The sequence below is a fragment of the Spermophilus citellus genome, assembly GCF_964194105.1.
Source record: "Spermophilus citellus genome assembly, chromosome: 9".
Taxonomy (NCBI): domain Eukaryota; kingdom Metazoa; phylum Chordata; class Mammalia; order Rodentia; family Sciuridae; genus Spermophilus; species Spermophilus citellus.
Window position 1 is genome coordinate 101,224,858 of NC_138191.1, and position 22,742 is coordinate 101,247,599.

At 35.4% G+C, this 22,742-nt stretch overlaps 1 protein-coding gene and 1 pseudogene across 3 annotated transcripts in view; both read left to right on the forward strand.

Annotated features, from left to right (window-relative positions):
• AGBL4 (AGBL carboxypeptidase 4) overlaps nucleotides 1–22,742 on the forward strand; it is a gene marked incomplete at both ends in the record, with an annotated part of 1,419,693 nt that overhangs the window by 760,491 nt on the left and 636,460 nt on the right. The window lies entirely within an intron of this gene.
• Nucleotides 8,649–9,215, forward strand: LOC308656606 (calcyclin-binding protein-like; annotated as a pseudogene). Its single transcript has one exon. The product of its transcript is annotated as a calcyclin-binding protein-like (transcript).

The following is a 22,742-nucleotide window of genomic DNA, read 5'->3' on the forward strand; positions in this document are numbered from 1 at the left end:
GAGAATGTTTACTCTGTGCCATTGTATGTTGGAAATATGTAACTTTGATTTTTATTTTAACAGGGTCTCACACATAAGAGTTGGCCTTAGTTTCTGAGGAGACTTTGGACTTGGAGTTTTCAGTAATACTGAAACCATTAAGATTATGAGAAATCTTGGAGATGGACTGAGTGCATTTTGTATTTTGAGATGGACATGAACCTTAGGGGTCCAGGGGAAAAAATTATATACTTTGGATTTATAATCTCCTCTGAAGTCTCAAGTACTGATCTGCTGCTGGTAGCATACTGGGAAGTGGTAGAAACTTTAAGAGGTAGGCCTCGTTATAGGGAATAGATCATCAAGGGCAAAACCTTGAAGGGTAGATCTTGTCCCCAGCCTCATCCCCTTTCTTTTTCTCGGCTTCCCAACAACCATAAAGTAAGCAGCTTTGCTATGCCATGCCCTTTCATAATGAGGTTCTGCCTCACCACAGCCTACCATGGACTGAAACCTGAAACTGTGAGTCCAAATAAATCTTTCCTCCTTTAAGTTTTTTTTTTTTTTTAGGTATTTTTTCAAGTGACATAAAGCTGACTAACATGCCACACATTTTCATGCTAAGTACATTTCCCTGGAAAATTTCAGGGTCTATTTCAAAACAAAAACAGAAACACTTGTATACAAATGTCTTAACTCTGATTTTTATTTTTACAGGGTCTCACACATAACTATTCTTGGGTGTTCATAATATCCCCCTTTTTAATCAGAAATTGACTCCTGCCATATGATTTCTCATTCAGTGGGAATGTTAAATCAATGAATTCACCTTAATAATCTGTGAAAGATAAGGCATTCAATCATACAAATAGTGTAGGGAGTCAGAGGAAACTTACCATATGGGAGCCTGGATTACTGTTTCAATATGATTGATAAATTACTTTGTTATTATGAGCCTCACTTTCTCTTATCTTCATTGTCCTATGAATCCTATCAGCTCCACTGGCTTATGGAGGATCCTCTGACATGTGGCTCTAAAAGTACTTTAATAACTTAAAAAGTGTTATTCACATCACATATTATTCATTAGTGATCATTATTATGAACACCCAAGAATAGATAAAATGAAAACTGTAATTTTCATTTTGCCTAGCTAAGGCCAGAAAAGGCCTGTTAAGCCCACATTTGTGTTTCCACAATAAAATATACCCCATTATACCAGAGTTAAGATATTTGTATGCAAGTGTTTCTGTGCTAGATTACAAGGCAAAAATAGTTGATTAAGTGTGTGACTCAGTGGTAGAATGTGAATTGGAACTCAGTTGTTTAAGTCATCCAACACTCTTCCATTGTACCATGCATCCCCACAAGATATAATCTAACCAAGATTTTTGAGGCCAGATAGTTTAGATGGTGATGACTCTTATGGTTTGAATATGAAGTATCCCCCAAACATGCCTATGTTAATGCAGGAATATTCAGTATTAAAATGATTATATTGTGAGAGTTTTAACCTAATTATTTAGTCCATTCTAATTTGAATGAGATAACATTGAGGTAACTGAAGGCAGATGGATCATCACTGGAAGAATTGGGTCATTGTGTGTTGACTAGAATGCTTCAGCCTCTCTGAAGATGCTTTCCTTCTTTCTCTGCTTTCTGCCCACCACAAGAGAAGAAGCACTCCCCTGCCATGCCCTTCTGTCATAATGTTTTTCCTCACTTTGGGCCAATAGCAATGGAGTTAGTTGACTATATACTGAACCTCTGAAACCATGAGTCAAACATTTCCTTCTCTAAGTTGTTCTTGTCAGGTATTTTAGTAACATTGACAAAAATGTGACTAATAGAATTGGTATTGAAAAGTGAGGTCATAACCATGACTAACCTTATGGTTCAGAAATGTTTAGAAATGGTATGCAAGTGGAGTTTGAAAAATTTTGCATATACAGGGTGTATAAGCCTTAGAATGTTGTAATCATAGCCTTAACAGGCAATTCTGTGTGGGAAATCAGAGGACTAGAAATCCAGTAGGAATGTGGACACTAAAGACTGTGCTCATGAGGTTTCAGAGAAAAACAAAGATTCTATTGGGAATTAGACTAGAGGCTATTCATGTAATATTCTGGCAAAGAACTCGTTTACATTTTGCTCATGTCTTGAGATTTGATGGAAGTTCAAATTTAAAGATGATGAACGAAGCCAGGTGTTGTGGTGCATGCCTGAAATCCCAGTGGCTTGGGAGACTAAGGAGGATTGCAAGTTCAAAGCCAGCTTCAGCAATGTAGTGGGGCCCTGGAAAACTTAACAAGACCTTGTTTCAAAATTTTAAAAAAATAAGATAAAATAAAAAGGGCTGGGGATGTGGCTCAGTGGTTGCTCCTGGTTTCAATTCCTAGTACAAAAACAAAACAAAACAAAAATGTGAGGCACTAATCTGGTGGAGGAAATTTCAAGACAGCAGTGCATTATTCAGATGGCAGAGCATTATTCAAGACAATGTTATGGATTTTGTTGGAAGCCGTTAGCCAAGTTTACTGTAAATATTGGAAATAGAGCATATCCCCAAGTATGTTTTAAAAAATGTCTGCTTGGCCAGAAAGTTGCCTGTAAAATTTGGACCAAGGAAGGTGTGGTTGTTGAAGATATGACCACCACTAAAGATAAGCTAAGTAATTCCTACAGAGACAAAAAGACAGATGGCTTGAAGGCATCTCAAGAATTTGTAAAATCAACCATTGTAGTCTCAGGGAGTGGAAGTAAAAACTCACTTAAGACTTTGAGGGCATCATGCTCACACAGTAATGTGTGGAAATCTCTTTATTCAGGATTTATTATACTGTGTTCATCTGCCCAGACACTCAGAGGCTACTGCAGCAAAGATTCAAGGAGGAGGCTAGCTCTTTTCAAGCTGGTAGCAAACCTTAGCACCATTCACCTGGTGCTTGTTCTGCAGGAATGCAGGATGCTGGAGTTAAGAGGTGATCAAGGCTTCTACCAAGGTTTCAAGGAAAGGCCTGGGAGCCCAGGAAAAGTGCAGTAGTGTTGAAATTCATACAGGCTGTTCAGGAAAGGATGATGGATAAAGTTCTGAAAGTTCAGCTAAAGCTGGAATGGAGACACTGGGACTTAGGAGATACCAGTAACATGAATTTTCTGTTGGGAAAAACTTTCTGCTGTGGAGAGAATCATGCTGAGAGAGGCCATGAGCACTGCAACTGTCAAGGCCAAGCAGGGGTTGGAGAGACTACCCAAGTCTTTTGGAAAGAATATCTCACCACCATATACTCCAGATACTAAAAGTGAAGATACAGAAAGTATTTTCTCCTCTTGGTTTAGGTCTTCTTTTGGTTCAATCCCTTCTTTTCACACACACACACACACACAAATCCCATTGTTTGCTATACTTGCAATGAACAATTAGCAAATAAAATTTAAAATAATATTTATGATAGCATCAAATACTATATAATATTTAGAAATACATTTAGCAAAATATGTACTATATCTATACACTGACAATTATATGTGAGATAGACCTAAGCTTTTGGGGACCAAGGTTGGAATGTTATGGTTTGGATATGAAATATTTTCAAAGTTCCTGTGTAAATATAGTATTATTCAGAGTTAAATTGATTAGATTATAGTAAGAGTTATAGCCTCATCAGTCCATTCTATTTTGAATGGACTAATTGCATGGTAACTGTAGGCAGGCGGAGCATGACTTGAGGATGTGGATCACTGGGATGAGCTCTGGAAGGGATTATCTTTTCTGTAGCCCCTTCCCCTGTCTTTAAACTTTCTGAACATGATGGATAGAGCAGTACTTCTACACCATGTCTTTTAGCCTTTATCTCTAACCTAGATCAATGGAATTGGCCAATTATGGACAGAACCTCTGAAGTCATGAGCCAAATCATGAGCCAAAATAATTTTTCCTCCTCTAAATTTTTTGTCAGGCATTTTAGTCACAGTGACAAAAATCTGATTAATGCAATGAGCCTTGAAAGCTAGAATTTTGTTGAGGGATTGCCACTTGTTGTTCTTCCTTGGTTGAACCAGGCCACTTCCTTGGATAATCAGCCTTTCTTATACTTTTGAATTTACTATAGGAGCACATAATGAGGTCTTCTTTGTGTTCCCTTAACCTCATTCTAAATATTCCCATATACCTTACGGGATTATTGTCTGCATATTATGAAACAGAACAAGTGAGGGAGGGAAAAAGGGAAGGAAGGAAAGAAGGAAAAAGGGAGAAAGAGAGAAGAAAAAGGAGGAGAAAAAGAAGAAGAAAATAGGGGAAGGGAAACAAAGGAGGCAAAGAGATTTGTTTTTCTCTTTCTCTCTTTCCTTTATTATTTTTTATTTGTTCTTTTTAGATATACAAGAGAGGAGAGTGCATTTTAACATGTTATATATACATGGAGCATAATTTTCTATTCTTTTGGTTGTACATGATGTGGAATTACATTGGTAGTGTCTTCATATATAAACATAGGGAAGTTATGTCTGATTTATCCTACTGTCTTTCTTGTTCCCATCCCCCATCACTTCTATTCATTTCTCTTTGTCTAATCCAATGGACTTCTACTCTTCCTCACCCTCACCCCCTAATTGTGCATTAGCATCCATATATCAGAGGAAACATTCAGCCTTTGGTTTTGGGGGGATTGGCTTATTTTGCATAGCATGACAATCTCCAATCCATCCATTTACTGGCAAGTGCCATAATTTCATTCTTTATGGCTGAGAAATATTCCATTGTGTGTATATATACCACATTTTCTTTATTTATTCATCTGTTGAAGGGCACCTAGGTTGTTTTCATAGCTTAGCTTTCATGATTTCAGCTGCTATAAACATTGATGTGGCCACATCACTATAGTATTCTGATTTTAAGTTTTTTGAGTGTATGCTAAGGAGTGTGATAACTGGGTCAAATGGTGGTTCCATTTCAAGTTTTCTGAAGAATCTCCATACTGCTTTTCTTAGTGGTTGCACAAATTTGCAATCTCACCAGCAATGTATGAGGGTACATTTCCCCTCACATCCTCATTAACATTTATTGTTACATGTATTCTTGATAATTAGCATTCTAAATAAAGTGAGATGAAATCTCAGTGTAGTTTTAATTTGCATTTCTCTAATTGCTAGAGATGTGGAACATTTTTTATATACTTTTTGACTGGTTATATTTCTTCTGTGAAGTACTTGTTCTGTTCCTTTGCTCATTTATTTTTTCTTGCATTCTATAGGCTCTCTCTTCACATTCTTGATTTCGAGCTTTGCTGTAAACAAGGGTTTTAGTTTGGTACCATCCCATTTTTTGATTCTTGATTTTACTTTTTGTGCTTTAGGAATTTCTCCTGTTGAGGAATTCAGTTCCTAAGCCAACATAATAGAGAGTGGTGCTACTTTTTCTTCTGGTGGGCACAGGGTCTCTAGTCTATTGCATAAGTCCTTGAACCACTTTGAATTGAGTTTTGTACAGGGTAAAAGATCGGGGTCTAATTTCATTTTATTACATATGGATTTCCAGTTTTCCAAGCACCATTTTTTGAAGAGGCTATTTTTTCTCCAGTGTATGTTCATGAACCCTATGTTTAATATGAGATAACTATATTTATGTGGGTTTGCCTCTATCTTCTATTCTATACCATTGGTCTTCATGTCTGTTTGGGGGCCAATACCATGCCATTTTTTTAAACTATAACTCTGTAGTATAATTTAAGGTTTGCTATTGTGATGCCTCCTGCTTCACTTTTCTCAGTGAGGATTGCTTTGACTATTCTGGGCCTCTTATTTTTCCAAATAACTCTCGTAATTGCTTTTAGTATTTCTATGAAGAACTCCATTGGAATTTTAATAGAATTGCATTAAATCTGTATAGCACTTTTGGTAGAATGGTCATTTTGACAATATTGAATTTGTCTGAGAACATAAGAGATCTTTCCATCTTAAGGTTTCTTCAATTTATTTCTTTAGTGTTTTGAAATTTTCTTGTAGAGGTCATTCACCTCTTATATTAGACTGATTTCTAATTTTGTAAAGACTGTTGTGAATGGATTGTTTTCCTAATTTCTCTTTCAGTTGATTCATCACTGATGTATAGGAACATAATTGATTTATGGGTATTAATTTTATATCCTGCTATTTTGCTGACTTCATTTGTGAGTTCTAGAAGTTTTCTGGTGGAGTTTTGGGGTCTTCTAAACATAGGATCATGTCAGCAGCAAATAGGAATAATTTAAAATCTTCTTATCTTATTTATATTCCTTCAATTTCTTTCTTCTGTCTAATTGCTCTGGCTACAGTTTCAAGCACTATGTTGACTAGAAGGTGTGGAAGATGGCATCCTTTTCTTGTTTCAGTTTTAAAGGGAATTCCTTCAATTTTTCTCCATTTAGAATGTCAGCCTTGGGTTTAAAATATATATATATATATATATATATATATATATATATATATATATATGTATATATATATATTTTTTTTTTTTTTTTTTACAATGACAAGGTATGTTTCTCCTATCCCTAGTTTTTCCAGGGTTTTGAACATGAATGGATGCTGTATTTTGTAAAATGCTTTTTCTGCATCTGTTGAGATAATCATTTGATTCTTGTCTGTAAGTTTACTGACACAATGAATTATGTGTATTGATTTCCCTATGTTGAACCAGCTTTTGATCCCTGGGATTAACCCCAGCTGATCATGGTACACTATCTTTTTAATCTGTTTTATATATGGTTTGCCAGTATTTTTGAAAGAATTTTTGCATCTATGTTCATCAGGTATATTGGTCTGAGGTTTTCTTTCATTGTTTTGTTTTTGTCGGGTTTTGGTACCAAGGTGATACCAGATTCACAGAATGAGTTTGGAAGGGTTGCCTCCTTTTCTTTTTCATGGAATAATTTGAGGAGAATTGGTATTATTTCTTCTTTGAATGTCTGGTAGAATTCAGCTAAGAATCTGTCTAGTCTGGGCTTTTCTTGATTGGTAGGCTTTTGATGGAATCTTCAGTTTCATTGTTTAAAATTTATCTGTTTAGGGGCTGGGGATGTGGCTCAAGCAGTAGCCTTGCCTGGCATGCGTGAGGCCCATGTCCGTGGCTCAAGCAGTAGCCTTGCCTGGCATGCGTGAGGCCCATGTCCGCCGATAACTAAAAAATAAATATTAAAATTCTCTCTGTCTCTCTCTCTCTCTCTCTCTCTTAAAAAAATTATCTGTTTAAATTACATCTTTCTGATTCAATTTGGGTATGACCTATGTCTGTAGAAATTTGTTGATGTCTTCAAGATTTTTTATTTCATTAGAATATAAATTTTCAAAATAGCTTCTGATTATCATCTATATTTTAGTGGTGCCCATGATATTATTTCATTTTTCATCATGAGCTTTAGTAGTTTGAATTTTTTCTCTTTCTCTTCATTAGTTTGGCTAAGGGTCTATCAATTTTCTTGATTTTTTTGAAAGAACTTTTTCTTTCATTGATTTTTTTTGTTTCAATTTCATTGATTTCAGCTCTGATTTTAATTATTTCTTGTTTCTGCTTTTGGTGTTGATTAGTTCTTTTTTTTTCTAGGACTTTGAGATGTATTAGTAGGTTTTTTTATTTGTTGACTTTCTATTCTTTTAATGAGTGAACTCAATATAATGAACTTTTCTCTTAGCACTGCCTTCATAGTGTCCTGGAAATTTTTATTTATTGTATCGCTATTATCATTTACTTCTAAGTATTTTTAAAATTCATTCCTCATGGAAGGTGATCCTCAGGGTTTTACAAAATTACATATAAGAGGAAATGAGGGGTAAGAGAAGAATAATACAAGTGGAAGAAAGGATTTACAGTAGAGGGGGTAGAGAGAGAAATGGGGAGGGGAGGGGAGGGGAGGGGGATAGTAGAGAATAGGATAGACAGCAGAATACATCAGACACTAGAATGGCAATATGTAAATCAATGGAAGTGTAACTGATGTGATACAGCAATCTGTATACGGGGTAAAAATGGGAGTTCATAACCCACTTGAATCAAACTGTGCAATATGATATATTAAGAACTATGTAATGTTTTGAAGGACCAACAATAAATAAATAAATAAATAAATAAAATAAAATTCATTCCTGATTTCTTCTGCTATCCATTCATCATTCAATATGGTATTATTTCGTCTACAGGTGTTAGAGTAGCTTCTGTTTTTGATTTTATCATTGATTTCTAATTCCATTTTATTATGATCTGATATAATGCAAGGTATTATCTCTCTCTCTCTCTCTCTCTCTCTCTCTCTCTCTCTCTCTCTCGTATTTGCTAAGAGTTGCTTTCTGGCCTATTATATGATCTATTTTCTGGTTTTGTTAAGAAAAAAGTATATTTAACCATTCATGGATGATGAAATATTCTACATCTTTTCTCCATGATCAACTTTATTTTCAAGATTATAAGTTTTGAGGGTTTTGTTCATGTCGGAACTCTTGGCACAATGTTTCCTGTCTCAGGTGCACAGCTGCAGTGCTGGCCTGTGGCCTTACCCAGCCAGACCACAGCTTCAGCTCTGAAAAAGCTGCAGAATTATCTAGAAGAGGTAAATGTGTTGCTGGAAAAGTCCACTAGAAAAAGAGTACATGATGCCCTTACAGCAGAAAAAAAAAAAAAAAACAAGATTGAGACAGAAATAAATAACAAGATGCAACAGAAATCATAGAAGAAACCAGAACTTCTTGACAATGAAAGGCCAGCTGCTGTGGTTCCTCCCATCACAACAGGATTAATCATGAAAATCAGTAATTATGGATGGAATCAATCTGATAAGTTTGTGAAAATCTACATTACTTTAATGGGAGTTCTTCAAGTTCCCATGGAGAATGTGCAGGTTCATTTCACAGAGAGGTCATTTGATCTTTTGGTAAAGAATCTAAATGGGAAGAGTTACTCCATGATTGTGAACAATCTCTTAAAATCCATCTCTGTGGAAGGCAGTTCAAAAAAAGTTAAGACTGATACAGTTCTTATCTTATGTAGAAAGAAAGCAGAAAACACAAGGTGAGAGTACTTGACTCAGGTTGAAAAAGAATGCAAAGAGAAAGAAAAGCCTTCATATGACACCAAAACAGATCCTAGTGAGGGATTAATGAATGTTCTAAAGAAAATTTATGAAGATGGAGATGATGATATGAAAAAAACCATTAACAAAGCCTGGGTGGAATCAAGAGAGAAGCAAGCCAAAGGAGATACATAATTTTGAAACATTTAAGTCTTTGGGAACTGTGATGTGGAAATATGGATGTTTCCAATAAGGGAATGTTGGAGAGCTGCACATATAAATTTGACATAACTACTTACACAATAAGGCCGTAAATTCTCCTTTACTGGAGGATTTATTTAAATAAAACGTGCTTATTTAAAAAAAGATTATATATTTTGTCTTCACTGCCTGAAACTCTATCTTCCAAGTGGTCTAGTGTAATGCTCCCCCTTGAATTTTTAATTTGGTTTATTTATCCCTGCATTTAAAGTATTTCTGCTTGATTTTTTTTATTATTCTCTATCTCTTTATTGAAATGAACTTTCACTTTCTATATCTTCTCTTTCATTTTACTCCTTACAATGTCCTTTACCTCTTGATCTGTTTAACTATGTATATTCTAAACTCCTCCAATATTTTTTTCTACTGTGTTATTGAAGTATTCTGTCTTTGAAGTAAGTATCTGTTTGTTTGAGGCAATTTGTTCCCTTGCTTTTTCATGTTGTTTGTGTGTCTACTCATCCAGCAATGTGGATCTGAGGAAGTAAAGTTTCTACCCTGTAGTCTTATAGTGTCCCTAAATGTTTGTGGTACTTCACTGTTTGGGGAGAGAAAAATAATAACAACAACCAATGTAAACAATATACAAAATTAAACCACATAATTCCTGCTATGATGTTTACAGTGTTAATTGTTATAATAAACATAAATGATATGATTATTTATTTCCTATAATAAAAGCAGAAAGTTTGCAACAGCATTTACAATTCTGAATGGTGAACAGGAAGCAAACAGAAGTGATATAGGATATGATGTTTGTGAGGGAGGAAGAGAAAATATAGAAGTATAAAATGAAAGGAAGAGTGAAAGAATGATAGAGATTGGCTGTTAGAAGAAGAAAGGACAAAAAGAGAATCAAGGGAAACAGATAAGTAAGAGAAAAAATATGTATAAAGTAAAAATTTTAAAAATAAAAAATAACAGAAAACAAATCTGAAATATACTAATCAAACATCCTATTCCTCAAAGAAACTGATCCATGAAAAATAGTTGGATTTAACAATGCTGGAAATGACCAAAAAACCAATTATTAATTTGTATAAATATCCTTGAACAATTAAGGTCATACACAATTAAACAAGAAAGAATAGAAAGAAGAAAAAAGAAAAAAAGATCTTGATGAAGAGTTACAGTGTTGTTTCCATTGGATTTCAAAAGATTCTGAGCTTCCCTTGTCAGCAGTGTTGGTTGGGGTTCTCTGGATTGTGATGCTTGCTCCACCCTCATTGTGGGGTTGCTAGAGAGAGGTAATCCGATAGGCTGAACTCCTGGAGATGGGATTTAGGCTTAGGTATGTCCAGGTTCTTCCCAGAATGCCAGTTGGTCTGGAGATTTTAAATAAGTGCACCTCCAAGGCCCAGGAATTGCTGGTTCATGCTGAAAGACTGCATTCCAGGGATCTCCCCTGGGATCCACTTAAGTGGTGGAGGAGCTAATTCTTAGTTCACTATGTCATCTGAAGACTCCCACATTTCCTGGTCTTGGGTTCAGTATGGAAACTCAATCTCTCCCACCCTCACTCTTTTGAATTCCTGGCCAGGTGCACCTCTACCATTTGGCCTGGATTGGACAGGGAGTGGGAGAACTGGGTGGGTTTCCATGACCCGTATTCCCCTGTGTAAACCTCTCTCCATGTTTGATTTTCTCCTGGCCACCAAGGCACACTCTAGGTTGTGCAATGTGGGTTTGCCAGGCCTGTTTTTTGGGCCAAACTCAGATTTGCAGGAATTGGCTTCACAGCTACCCCTTGTGCCTCAACTGCAAAATGGTTCCTTCCTCTGTCCTCTGCATGCAGCCAGGAGAAATTTTACTTCTTTCCTGCACAAAGATATTGTGCAACATGCCTTTCAGTTTAATTGAGCAGTGTCTTTAATCTCTAAACTCTCTGTACCCAGACATTCCTAAGGCCTCCTAAAAATGCAGGTTTCTTTAATTCCCTTATCCCTCCACTTCGCTTGTAAGGAACTATTTTTTCTGTCTGGTGCCTCCAGCTGTGGCAGTGGCTTCGGCACTGGGATTTCTTCCTTATTTTATTATATCCAAACACCTGAATCCTTGATCAGCTTTGAATGTCCAGTATTAAGTTCCAGTAAAGTCCTCCACCATCCTTTTTTGTTCACCTACCTTGCTGTGAAGCTGCCTATCTGCTTGGTTTCATGCCACAGAGAAGCTGAGAAAGCAACCTTCTCGGTTTTGTCATTGTGAAACCCCCAAAGAGACTTTTTAAACGGAACATAGGGGTGATCCGACTATGAAATGAAAATCTATATTAGCTAATTTTTTTATAGAAGATTAAGGTTACGCATAAGTTTAATTATTTTTGAATTTAAGAAATGACTCTCACTAGAAGTAGAATAGACAAAGTCCATGTATTCTAACATTGTATTCTATTCATTGGCTACTGTTCTCAAGTCAAATGGGAAGCTAATTTATTATTTTAAGTTTGTTTTGTAATTTTTCTGAGCAAAGTAATTGAAATGTTATTTTATACTTTGAGGGATTTGTCCAGTAATGAGGACAGATATGTTAATGGTACTGGAATATTCTATGCTTTTTGTGGAACATGGTATTTATGTTCATGCCAATGACTAAGTACATAGATTCAGGAGTGTCTGGAATTATTTGTATATAAATACATACATATGTCTGGGCTCTTTATCTACATTTTACTTTTTAAAATTTTTTCTCCTTTTCAAATACCTACCGTAACTTGAGTCTCATTTTAACCCTCTGTATATAATTGTTGTTCAATAAATGTCTGCTTATTAATAATCGGCTCACTTGGTACATAGTTTATAAGTATGGAGAATCTAGCTTTTTAATTTCCATCATTTCCATAAACTCTTGTGGAATTTATGCCTACCATATGCTCAGAGAGTGTGGAGAATCATGACTATGATCTGGTTTTGCCCTTGCTGACATTATGTCCCACTATGGTTATTGTTTACATTGTTACATTGTTTAATTGTGGAGACAGTAAGAAACTTCTGACCAAAAAGTTAATGACTTTTATACAGATGATTTAGATCGAGAGTGAAACTATGGTTAGTTTCTCCTTATATCCCTAGCAACAAGAACAGGGTCTAGAAAATAAGTGAAGATTTTCTTAATGTTTTGCTTCTTGACTAGATCAATGATTGATAGAAGATAAATACAGTTGCAAAGTCCTTCTTGGAATCAGAGACACTATAGGGTAGATTCCAGAGTCAGATGAAAATAGGTTCAAAGTTGAACTACTATTTACTAGATTAGTATTTGGTTTGGAGGAAATAAGTTAACCTCTTTGAGCTGTATTTTAACCAGTGAAATAATATTAATATCTATTTCACATGATTATTTTTGGATTAAATGAACAAATAAAGACATAGCACATACCTTAGACTTTCCACATAATAGACATTGAATAAAATGTTGTTATTTTTTTTCTGTCTTAAGATTAATTTTTTATCTTCTGACCTTATGGACCCTCAGGCTGGTATATATACTGTTTAATCCAAATCTCATCATACTTCCATTTAAATTCCTACACTATCACTTCTTATTACTACAATAATAACATCCAACTTGCTCATACATCATTTTAGAACTCTTCAATAGGGCTGGGATATAGCTCAGTTGGTAGAGTGCTTTCCTCACATACATAAAGCCCAGGGTTCAATTCCCAGCACTACCCAAAAACAAACAACAACAACAAAAAAGCCCTTCAACAGTAAACTTGTTATTGTCTTTCAGATATCATCATCTACTGTGTTCTTCCATTGTACCCTGTACTTTTCCTGTATTTATTACTCAGGGAACAGCATGGTATAAGATCCTACCTCTACACTTTTACATATGTTGCGTGGCTCTATTCCCAATGTTCTTTCCTATTCTTTCTTTTATTTAAGTTCTGCCCATAATTCAAGTCCCTTTCAAGTTGGAAAAGTCATGAATAATTTGTAAAATAATCTTTCTCTCTTCCCTATAGATTGTTCTGGGTTTATAAATCTTCTGATCCTGCATAATCTTTTCATAGAGCCCTCTTTGTCATATATCTATCCCAAGTACACTTTAATTTTTGCAAGAGACATACTCTGATCTCCATATTTCCTCCTGCCCTAACAATTGTCATAGAAAGGGGCATTATATATTCACCCATCTGTCTTCTGTCAGATTGTGATTTTCTTGAAGGCAGGTCTGTACTTTATCCATAGTCTGTATCCTCCGGGCTTAGTGTGGTTCCTAGAAGATAGTTGATATTCATTGTATTAACAAATTAATAAAAATGTTAAGCCCTCTATTAGATCCTGAAGATCTGGGCATTTTGGACTCTTTCTTTTTCATCTCTGTATGTTTTTTTTCATCTGCTTTAATAGCATCATAAACATAAGGAACAAATAGATTTTGGTAACTAGGTTTATGGACTCTAGAATTAGAATTCTTTGAGTTTAAATCTCACCTATACTATTTACTAGCTATGATATGCTTTGGTTATATCTATCTAGTTATATCTCTAATATAACTATCACACAAATTGTTAGAATTAAATGCAATAAGTTTTATAGAACATTAAGCTAAGTATCTAGCCCATAGGTTTTCAACAAATATTAGTAGTTGTTTTTGTAATGTAATGAATATATAATTTTAGAATTTGTTCACTCAGAAGATTCTTATGAATATTAAGTATATATCAGGGAGTGTGCATTAAATAGGAATAAATAAATATATAAAATATATCCACAACCCTTAAGGAGCACACACTCTAATGACAGAAGTATGTGATAAGTGCATGCCAAGGCAGAAATAAAAATTCAAGAATTTTATTAGGGGAAATTCCTTTGAGAGATAATTAAGAGAGAGCCAAAGAGGTTGGGAGAGCTTTCAGAGTGTTATGTAAATCTGACCCAAGCAAAGAATGATACAAAGGAAAGGTCAGCAAGGTCACACGGAGAATCCTTGAATCAAAGTCATCTAGCAGAGGAATCTCATGCCTCTTAAGAATGAGTCTGCCTTACTATTCTTGCCAGGCTCAGTCATTGGATCATTGGTTGAGAGCAACTTGTGAGAAGTGTGGCTTTGGTGCAAATGCAACGATGAATTATAGAGTGCAGCAGCAGCTCCAGTCCTGGATCAATCATGCATCTTGTAGTTGATAGTTTTCAAGGTATATTATCATGGCTGCCATACCACATGGCAATGTGTTGTACTATATACATGTCGTAGATTACGGAGGGCAAACACAGAGGAAAAGTGACTGTTTTCTTGGGGGATACCCAGAGTTACTTGAGAAAAGATTTATTGTGAGACAAATAACAATCTATATTGCTGCCTTTTTCAGACTTCCTGAACTAGTGTGTAAGAAAGGAACTAGTTAGCCTAGGGAAGGATAATGGTCAGTAGAATGACTCATATTGTAGCTCCTGAATGTCTAATAGAAACATATATGAGTTCTCATATATTACCTGTTTCCAGTATTTATTTTTTAGACATATTATCACATAAGAATGGTTTTTAAAATTTAATCTTCTTCCACTCTAAACCCATTTAGAACTAGAGGGTTTTAATTGGACCTGAAAATGAGTTGAAATATAGACTGTGATTAAGCATTGTACTGGGGTACACTAATGTAAGCTACACACATCAGAAACATAATATTTAAACTTCCTATCTGCCACCCATTCTGGGTTGCCAAATACTAACTCTGAAAAATGCTCTGGTTCTTTCTCCCCAAAGTACTCTTTAAGGGCTCTTTGTACCTGGGACTTTACAAAGACAGAAAAGCAATCAGTTGCTATACATGGTAGATTGTTACAGTAATTTCCTCCAATGAATCATACCTCCATGAATTCATGACACTTTGCAATGTGATATTAACACTCTTCTCATCAAACATATAGTCTGTTTCATAGCCTTTGAGTCTGGACTTGCCTTGACTACTAGAATGTGGCAGAAGAGATAGTCTGTGACTTCTAAGCAAAGGCATTAAGAATCCTTGCTATTCCTGCTTTGGTGGTATTAGAATGCTTCTGCCATTATGTGAAGAAGTCACCCTTTCTACTAGAGAATGAGAGACTACAAGAAGGAGAAATGAGTCACCCCCAGTAATAGCCAAACAAAGTGTAAGTCATGTGGGTGGTTGCATTTTGAATCATTATCCCTATTGATCATAAAATGACTGCAATCACATAAGGAATTCCATGTGAGACTAACAAAACTATCCAGTTTAGTCTAGACCAAATTGCTGATAGATACAATCATGTGCAAATAAATGTTGTTGTTTTAACTCACTAAGGTTTGGTGTGATTTTTTTTATGTGACAACAGATAACGGCCATTCTACAAAGTTAAGTATTTAAGGTTTAAATTTTTATATATCAAAAGATATATATTAAATATTCCCCAAATATTTATAATTTGAGACAACAGAATTTAATGATAGATATTCCACAAGTATTTATAATTTGAGACAACATGATTTAATGGAAAGAGCATAGTGTTTGTCTTTATGCAAATTTGGATTTTGGTCATCTGAATATCTCACATAGCCTCTTCTATGGAGATAGAGGACTGAATTATCTAAAAATAATAAGGCACATGGTGCTTGGCACAGGGCATCACTCAATTAATGAGAATTTAATCCCCAATATTCTTCCTTAGTCTGATGTCTTACACATATGGTTGTTTTGTGAATAAATGTGGAATTTAATTGAACCCTGCTTCCTAGGTGATTTTACTTCAGAAGATGTCTACTGAGTTTGTTTATATCACTGGAAGAGAATATTAGGTTAAATATGCTAGTGATGATTTATTTTATTTTTTTTAATCTTTAAAGGCTTCAAAGGAGATAGGATGATGAGGGAGAAAGGGACAGAGGGAAGAAGAGAAAGGTGCTTTCCTGAATTTATTAGATGAATATTGGAGAGGAAGAAGAAAAGATTGATTAAACAAAACAAAACAAAAAAACTAAGGGCTAGAGATATAGCTAAATGTAAAAGCACTGCCTAGCATGCACTTGCCCCAGCACCACCAGAAATAAAAATCAATCAATTAATATATCAATTGATTGATCAATCAATCAATCATCTCCAGGGAATTGAACAGTAAGTGCTTAATGGTTATACATTTTTCTTTTCGGAGTAATAAAAATACTCTGAAACTATATAAAGGTGTTGGTTTCAAAACATTGTGAATGTATTAAATGTCACTGAATTGTTCACTTAAAATGGTTGATTTTGTTATATGACTTTCAATTCAAATTAAAAAAAAAAGTATGAGGCCAAATGATAAGGATGACATGGGTTGAAACTGATAAAGCTGAGAAAAATTTAGTCAAAAGATAGAAGGCCCTATGGGAAATAGAAAGGGACTGATGTAATTGTTTCAGCAAGGAAAAATTCAGTTACTATACGGATCAAGGGGGTGATGGGGCAGGATATAACTAGCTATTTGGCCGGACAATTTGTGGGTGAAAGCAGAGACTATGTATTCTGCTACAACTGGGCTGAATTTCTTTCCCAAATGTGACACTGGCTATTGATTCAGTAATTTCTCATATGATTTTGTGTCTCTAGAATGCTACCTGGTTTTGGAGGCAAAAAAAAAAAAAAAAAAAAAAAAAAAATATATATATATATATATATATATATATATATATATATATATATACACTACTGTTTTATAATTTGGGTTTGAGGCAATTTCAAGAACAAAAAGGGAAGTTATATAGAGAAGGAAGTGGAATAAATACTCAAAGGCATATTACCAGCTAGACACAGCTTTTCAACAAACACACCGGGTCTTTTGTTTCGCATTAATGAAAATTTGTGCTATCAAGCATAAACTCTTCCCCCAGAACTTTGGGTTTTGCCATTAAATTCCCAGTGGCTTCTGGGGATACAAACCCAAGACAGTAGCAGCAAAGGCATCAGCAGAGTAAGTCACAGTGTACAGAATGAATAACTGAGGTGGGTGGTATGCAGGTACTCCATGCTGGTCCACCTGTAGTTTCCTGAGCATGGGTAATGAGCCATTTTGAAAGCCTGGGATCGAACACTTGCCACAGTCCTTGTACAACACCTGGTAAGTTTCAGAAAGTTAAAGTTACATGATACAAAACATGAGACCAGGATTCTTCTGGGTCATTCCAACAACATAAGAATCTAGAGATGATGCCCAGTTTGTGTTATATTATTCCTACAACTTAAAAAGGACTGCAGCCACCCCCTGCAGGCAATTGTGTAGCTGGCTGAATAGGCAGACTGCCCAGGCAACATGGCCCCTACCCAGGCAACATAGCCCTTACCCTGAAGGTGATGAAAGAGCTCAATAAACCTCATTCCAATGAAGATAAACCCCTTCTGCAATTTTCAAAACTGTGGCTGGTGCCAGGTGATCCTTCTATATGGCCAACAATAGGTCAGAGAAAAATGGTCTGAGCAAATCTGGAAAGGTGAATAACTTGGTGAGTATTCTCTTTTTTTATTTTTTATTTTAGTTGTAGATGGACACAATACCTTTATTTTATTCATTTATTTTTATGTGATGCTGAGTGCTAAGCAAGCATTCTACCGCTGAGCCACAATCCCAACCCTTGGTTGAGTATCTTATCAGCACTACTTCTCTAATCACTAACCTCTAGATCACAGTAATTGGACATTAATCTTGTAAACACTGAACTCAGTGCCTAGAAATTCTACTTCTAGTTTCTATGCAAAAAAAAAAAAAAAAAAAAAAAAAAAACCTCTCAAAATTGGAAATAGGCTACAAGATGCATCATAGAAACCCTGATGATAAGGGTAAAAATCTAGAATTTAGTTTAAAAATAAATAAACCAAAACAAATAAAGTAAAATAAGATCATGTGCAGACATATGATGATAGTATGTCATGAAGCATGGATTATTACTACTTTATTTCAGTGTACATGTCATTTTTAAAAACAAATATTTTTCCTTGCTACTCATAATTTCAATTGCATTACAGCACAGAATGCTTAGAATTCCTAGAATGCAGGGATTTTTTTCTCTCATCTTTGTACATAATGTTCTTTTGGCCTGTTGTGTTCTTTCCATTGCCATTCTTTCTCATCCTCTAGGCCTTGGGCCGAGTAAATATCTTGCCTTTAGAGAAAGGAGTAGTGGAGCATTTATAGAGCCCTAGGATTGAGGCAGGGGCCTATTCTGTCTATTTATGAGTCTGTCCCTCTGTGAGTAATGATATGATGATAAAATCATTGACCCAACTGTGGTTAGTTGAAACCCTCAATCATGTGACAGGTAGACTTGAATATGGAAATTATGGTGGGTCTCCTAATACAGGATACCCATTCTGTTATATAAAAAGATGGAAATTTGAACATAGGCATAAAAGAGGGCAATCATAAGCTACATTTCAGGAATAATAAGTTATCTGCATTATGCCAGCATGCATTATTGCTAATAGGAAGAGAGACGCTGATGAATCTAAAATATGGATCTGGAAATAAAAATGAAAAGTCTGAGTATCTTGTTAAGGAACCTGTACTTTATTCTGTGAAACCATTGAATGATTTTAGGTAGGAAAAACATGATCAAAATGATTACTAGAGGTTAAGAAAGGGATATAGCAATAAGGTTGGATAAAAAGAGGTTGAATTTGATCTGTGCAGGCTGCATGCATGTGGTGAAATATTTTACTGAACCCCATTAATATGTACAAGTAATATATGGGCATCAAAAGTAAAACAAAATGTAACCCAAAACCCTCTTTTAAAAAAAATACTATTTGACAATATTATATGGAAAAGATTAAGTGAGAGACATTCAGAACTTCTACAAATAACAAGAGTATAAGCCTGAGATATGAATATCCAGAATTGTAAAGACCAGGCCATATTGGAAGGACTGTTAATGCTTGTCTGAAACAAGAAATGAGTCTTGGTCTAAAATGGGGACATGGGAAAACAGTCCAAAAAAAAAACATGAGATTCTTAGTAAGTGAAAATGCAGAGGATTAAGCAATTCAGTATGAGAGATCAGGCTAAGATTCTGAGTGTAGCAAAGGTTTAAGACTTTGGCTTTTGTGTAATTATGAAGTAAAATCTGAACTTAACTATGAAGTACCAGAGAGACAGTGCAAGAGGGTGGAATTCAAAGCAGTGGTTTGTCAGGAGATATATAAGATGTGAAGAGGAGTAGTGATTGTTGGCTGTTGTTTTGCCTATAGATGTAAATACTTTGGGAGCCTAAATTATACATCAATGAACCACTCTATCCATCTCAAGTCTCTAAACTTTGGCATACAAAACTTTCTACAAAGAGAAGTTAGATAAATAACCACATATTAGAGTACTGGGAGACTCAGCTACCAATTTGTGTTAAGACAGTGGCAGAACCATGTTGAACTACTAAATTACTCTAATAAGGTCAGCAGACAGACTTTGGAATGTCTTGCTTGCTTGAGTATCACCATGGAGCTTTTAACTTCCTATAAGACATTAGCATGACAAATTAGAGTTTTGATCATGCCAGATATAACAATATTCATTTGTTTAATTAAACAATCAAGGCTGCTTTTAGTGTGGGTCATTTTTAAAAATGTTAAAAATAAAATTAAACACATAATTAAACTGACAAAAGATAAAGACCCTGATGCTCCAAGTTGAAGGCAGTTAATTTATATGAAGCTGTGTCCCCAAAGGCACTACAGTTTATTAAAGCTACCAAAGCAGGGATGTGATAAAGTGTTTTATGCAGTTCTTTAAATGCTAAATTGCTTTGACACTTTTAAGGTCCACAAGATGCAGTCAATTAGAATGCCTTGTTAGCTTATTTATGCTTCTTTACTTGAAAGGTCCAGAACCTAAAACTATGACTAGAAGCTTCTGTATCCTATTTATATTTAGTCATATAATCAGAAATTCACAGGAGGATGAATCCAAGGAATTTATTATTATTAACAGCAATGAGTTGAGAGGATTCTTGCTCAGTGCCAGTATCAGTATGACCCAACCCATATATCCATTTCCTCTTTCTTTCTTTCTTTCCTTCCCTCCTTCCTTCCTTCCTTTGTTCCCTCCTTCCTTCCCTCCTTCCTTCTTTCCTTCTTCTCTCCTTTCCTCCGTTTTTCTCTTCTTCCTTCCTTAAATATTACCCTTTAACCTTCCCTTCCTACATTTTATTTTCCCCTTTCTTCCTTCTATCTACCATCCCTTCCCTTTTCTTTTCCACTTCTTCCTCTCTCCCTCCTTCTCTTTCTTTTCTGTTTTTCTTCTGCATCATTGTACCCTCTCTTCTTCTTACACTATGAAGACTATATTTTTTATTAAATTCCCTGCCAATTTTGGAGCCCACATTAACCCTCTAATAGGATAGAAATATCCTCTATGACAACTCCCCAAAGTTAACATTTAGTCCCCACTCCTACTATTTTAGCCATAAGATCCTCATCACTTTTCAAGGTAACCCAGTCTCTGTACAATTTTGCCTGTGAAAAAGGTCTTTCCTAGATTAAATTCAAATTTGTTTTCCTGTGTTTCCCTATGAAGTAAATGTCATGTTCTTTTATACTTTCAACACTCTCTTCTTTTTGAATCTACAACTTTTCTCTGGTCAGTACCTACTGCGATTTAGACATAGTTTGAATGTGTTCCTAGGGATTCATGAGGAGTTTGAATGTGTTCCTAGGGATTCATGGATTGGAAACTTGGTACCCAGTGTTGGATATTGAGAAGTGGCATAGAAACGTTGAGGTGGGACCTATTGGGAGGTGTCTAGAACAGTGGGATCACTGCCCTCTGAAGATATTAATGTGGTTTCCATGGGACTTTGATTAGTTCTCCTAAGAGCACTAATACAAAACAAAACTCCCCCACCCCACCCTGCTGTCTCTGGCTCCCTCTCTCATCATGATCTCTTCCTCTTGCAAGTTTTCCTGCCATATCACCAACCATGATGGAAACAGCTAGGGTAGTCTCTTTCAGAGCCAGTGTATGAATTTTGGTCCTTTAATATTCAAAGGTATGAGCTAAATAAAATCCTTTTCTTTATAAAATACCTACTCTCAGATGCTTTGTTAAAGCAACAGAAAATGGGCAAATACGGTAATCAATAAATTATTTTCCTTGCCTAAATCCTTTATCATCTACCTTCCTCAGTGGTCTAACCCTCACTAAACTTTGTTAACACTGATCATTGCCAACCAGATGTACATGTCAGTGTCTGGAATGTTTCAGGGATATACAGTATACATGACTCCATTTAGGGAGTATTTTGGAGAATCTTACTACTGATTACTTATGGAAAGTCAGGAGCAATAGAAAGAGTATAGAGCTGATACTCAACCCTAGTCAATGTCTCTAGTTGCTCAAATATATAAACTCCTTGGTCCTATCCAGTCGGATGGTCTCCACAGAAACAATAAAACCTGTGCAATGTCTCATAGGTGATTGGGCAATTAATATAAAAAATAGATGCTATTCCAAAACTGAATCATGTAGACTTAATTTTGGTTGATCTATTATCCATACATAGCAGGTGACAAAAAAATCTCAAGAAGGTTAAGTGACATTGCCAAGATTATGTTTTTACTAAGTAGCAGAATTAGACATAAATATTGAGTTACGCAGACCTAAGAGGATAAGATTACAAAACAGGCCACTAGAATCACAACTCTGGATTCCTGGGCTCCCTCAGCATTTTGAGTATGTTTCTGTTTAAGGTGTTTCTGTCACCTTAAGAACTAAGATTACAGTTGCTTATATATTCCTTTGTCTCTTTCTCAGACTCAAAACCTCTCTAAAAATTGAGACTGGTCCTCAATCATTTTACATCACATCAGCACTAAAATCCTGGTCTTTGGGTTATTAGATGATAAAGTTCCCTTCTGATGGGAGGTATGCCTACCTGTAATACTTGGTGTCACAGTTGAGGCATCTTGATCTAGTGATTTCCCTAAAAGTGTTCAGGTCTTTCACCCCACTACTTAACTTAAATTCCCCTCCTCTATTCTCCTACTTGGTCTTTCTACCTAAATACTTGCACTCACATTCCCACATGACACCACATTTAAGAAGTATAATCCGTACATTGTTAGAACTATATTCCCAAGTAACTTTTGTCCTTCAAAATATATTCATTGTCCCTTATTGAACATACACATAGTACACATACAACCTATAAAATTTAGTATAATTCTTTTACTCTAGCTTTAAATGTTCTCCAAAAAATTGTTCTAACCTACTTTCAAATTTTTATTTTCTAATTGTTCTTCAGATATATACTAGACTTCAAACATGCCTAAAACAATCCTCAACTTCAGACTATTTTTAGCTCTGTGCTTTTGTTCAGGTTGATACTTTGATCCAGAATGCTCTGTGATTTTTTTTTATTAATTAAAGTCCTTTCTCTTAAGGTTCCTATCAAATAGTATCCTCTCCATTATATCTTTCTTGGTTTCTAAATTTGGTAGACTCTCCCTCTTTATCTTCCTTTAAGATTTCATTCTTT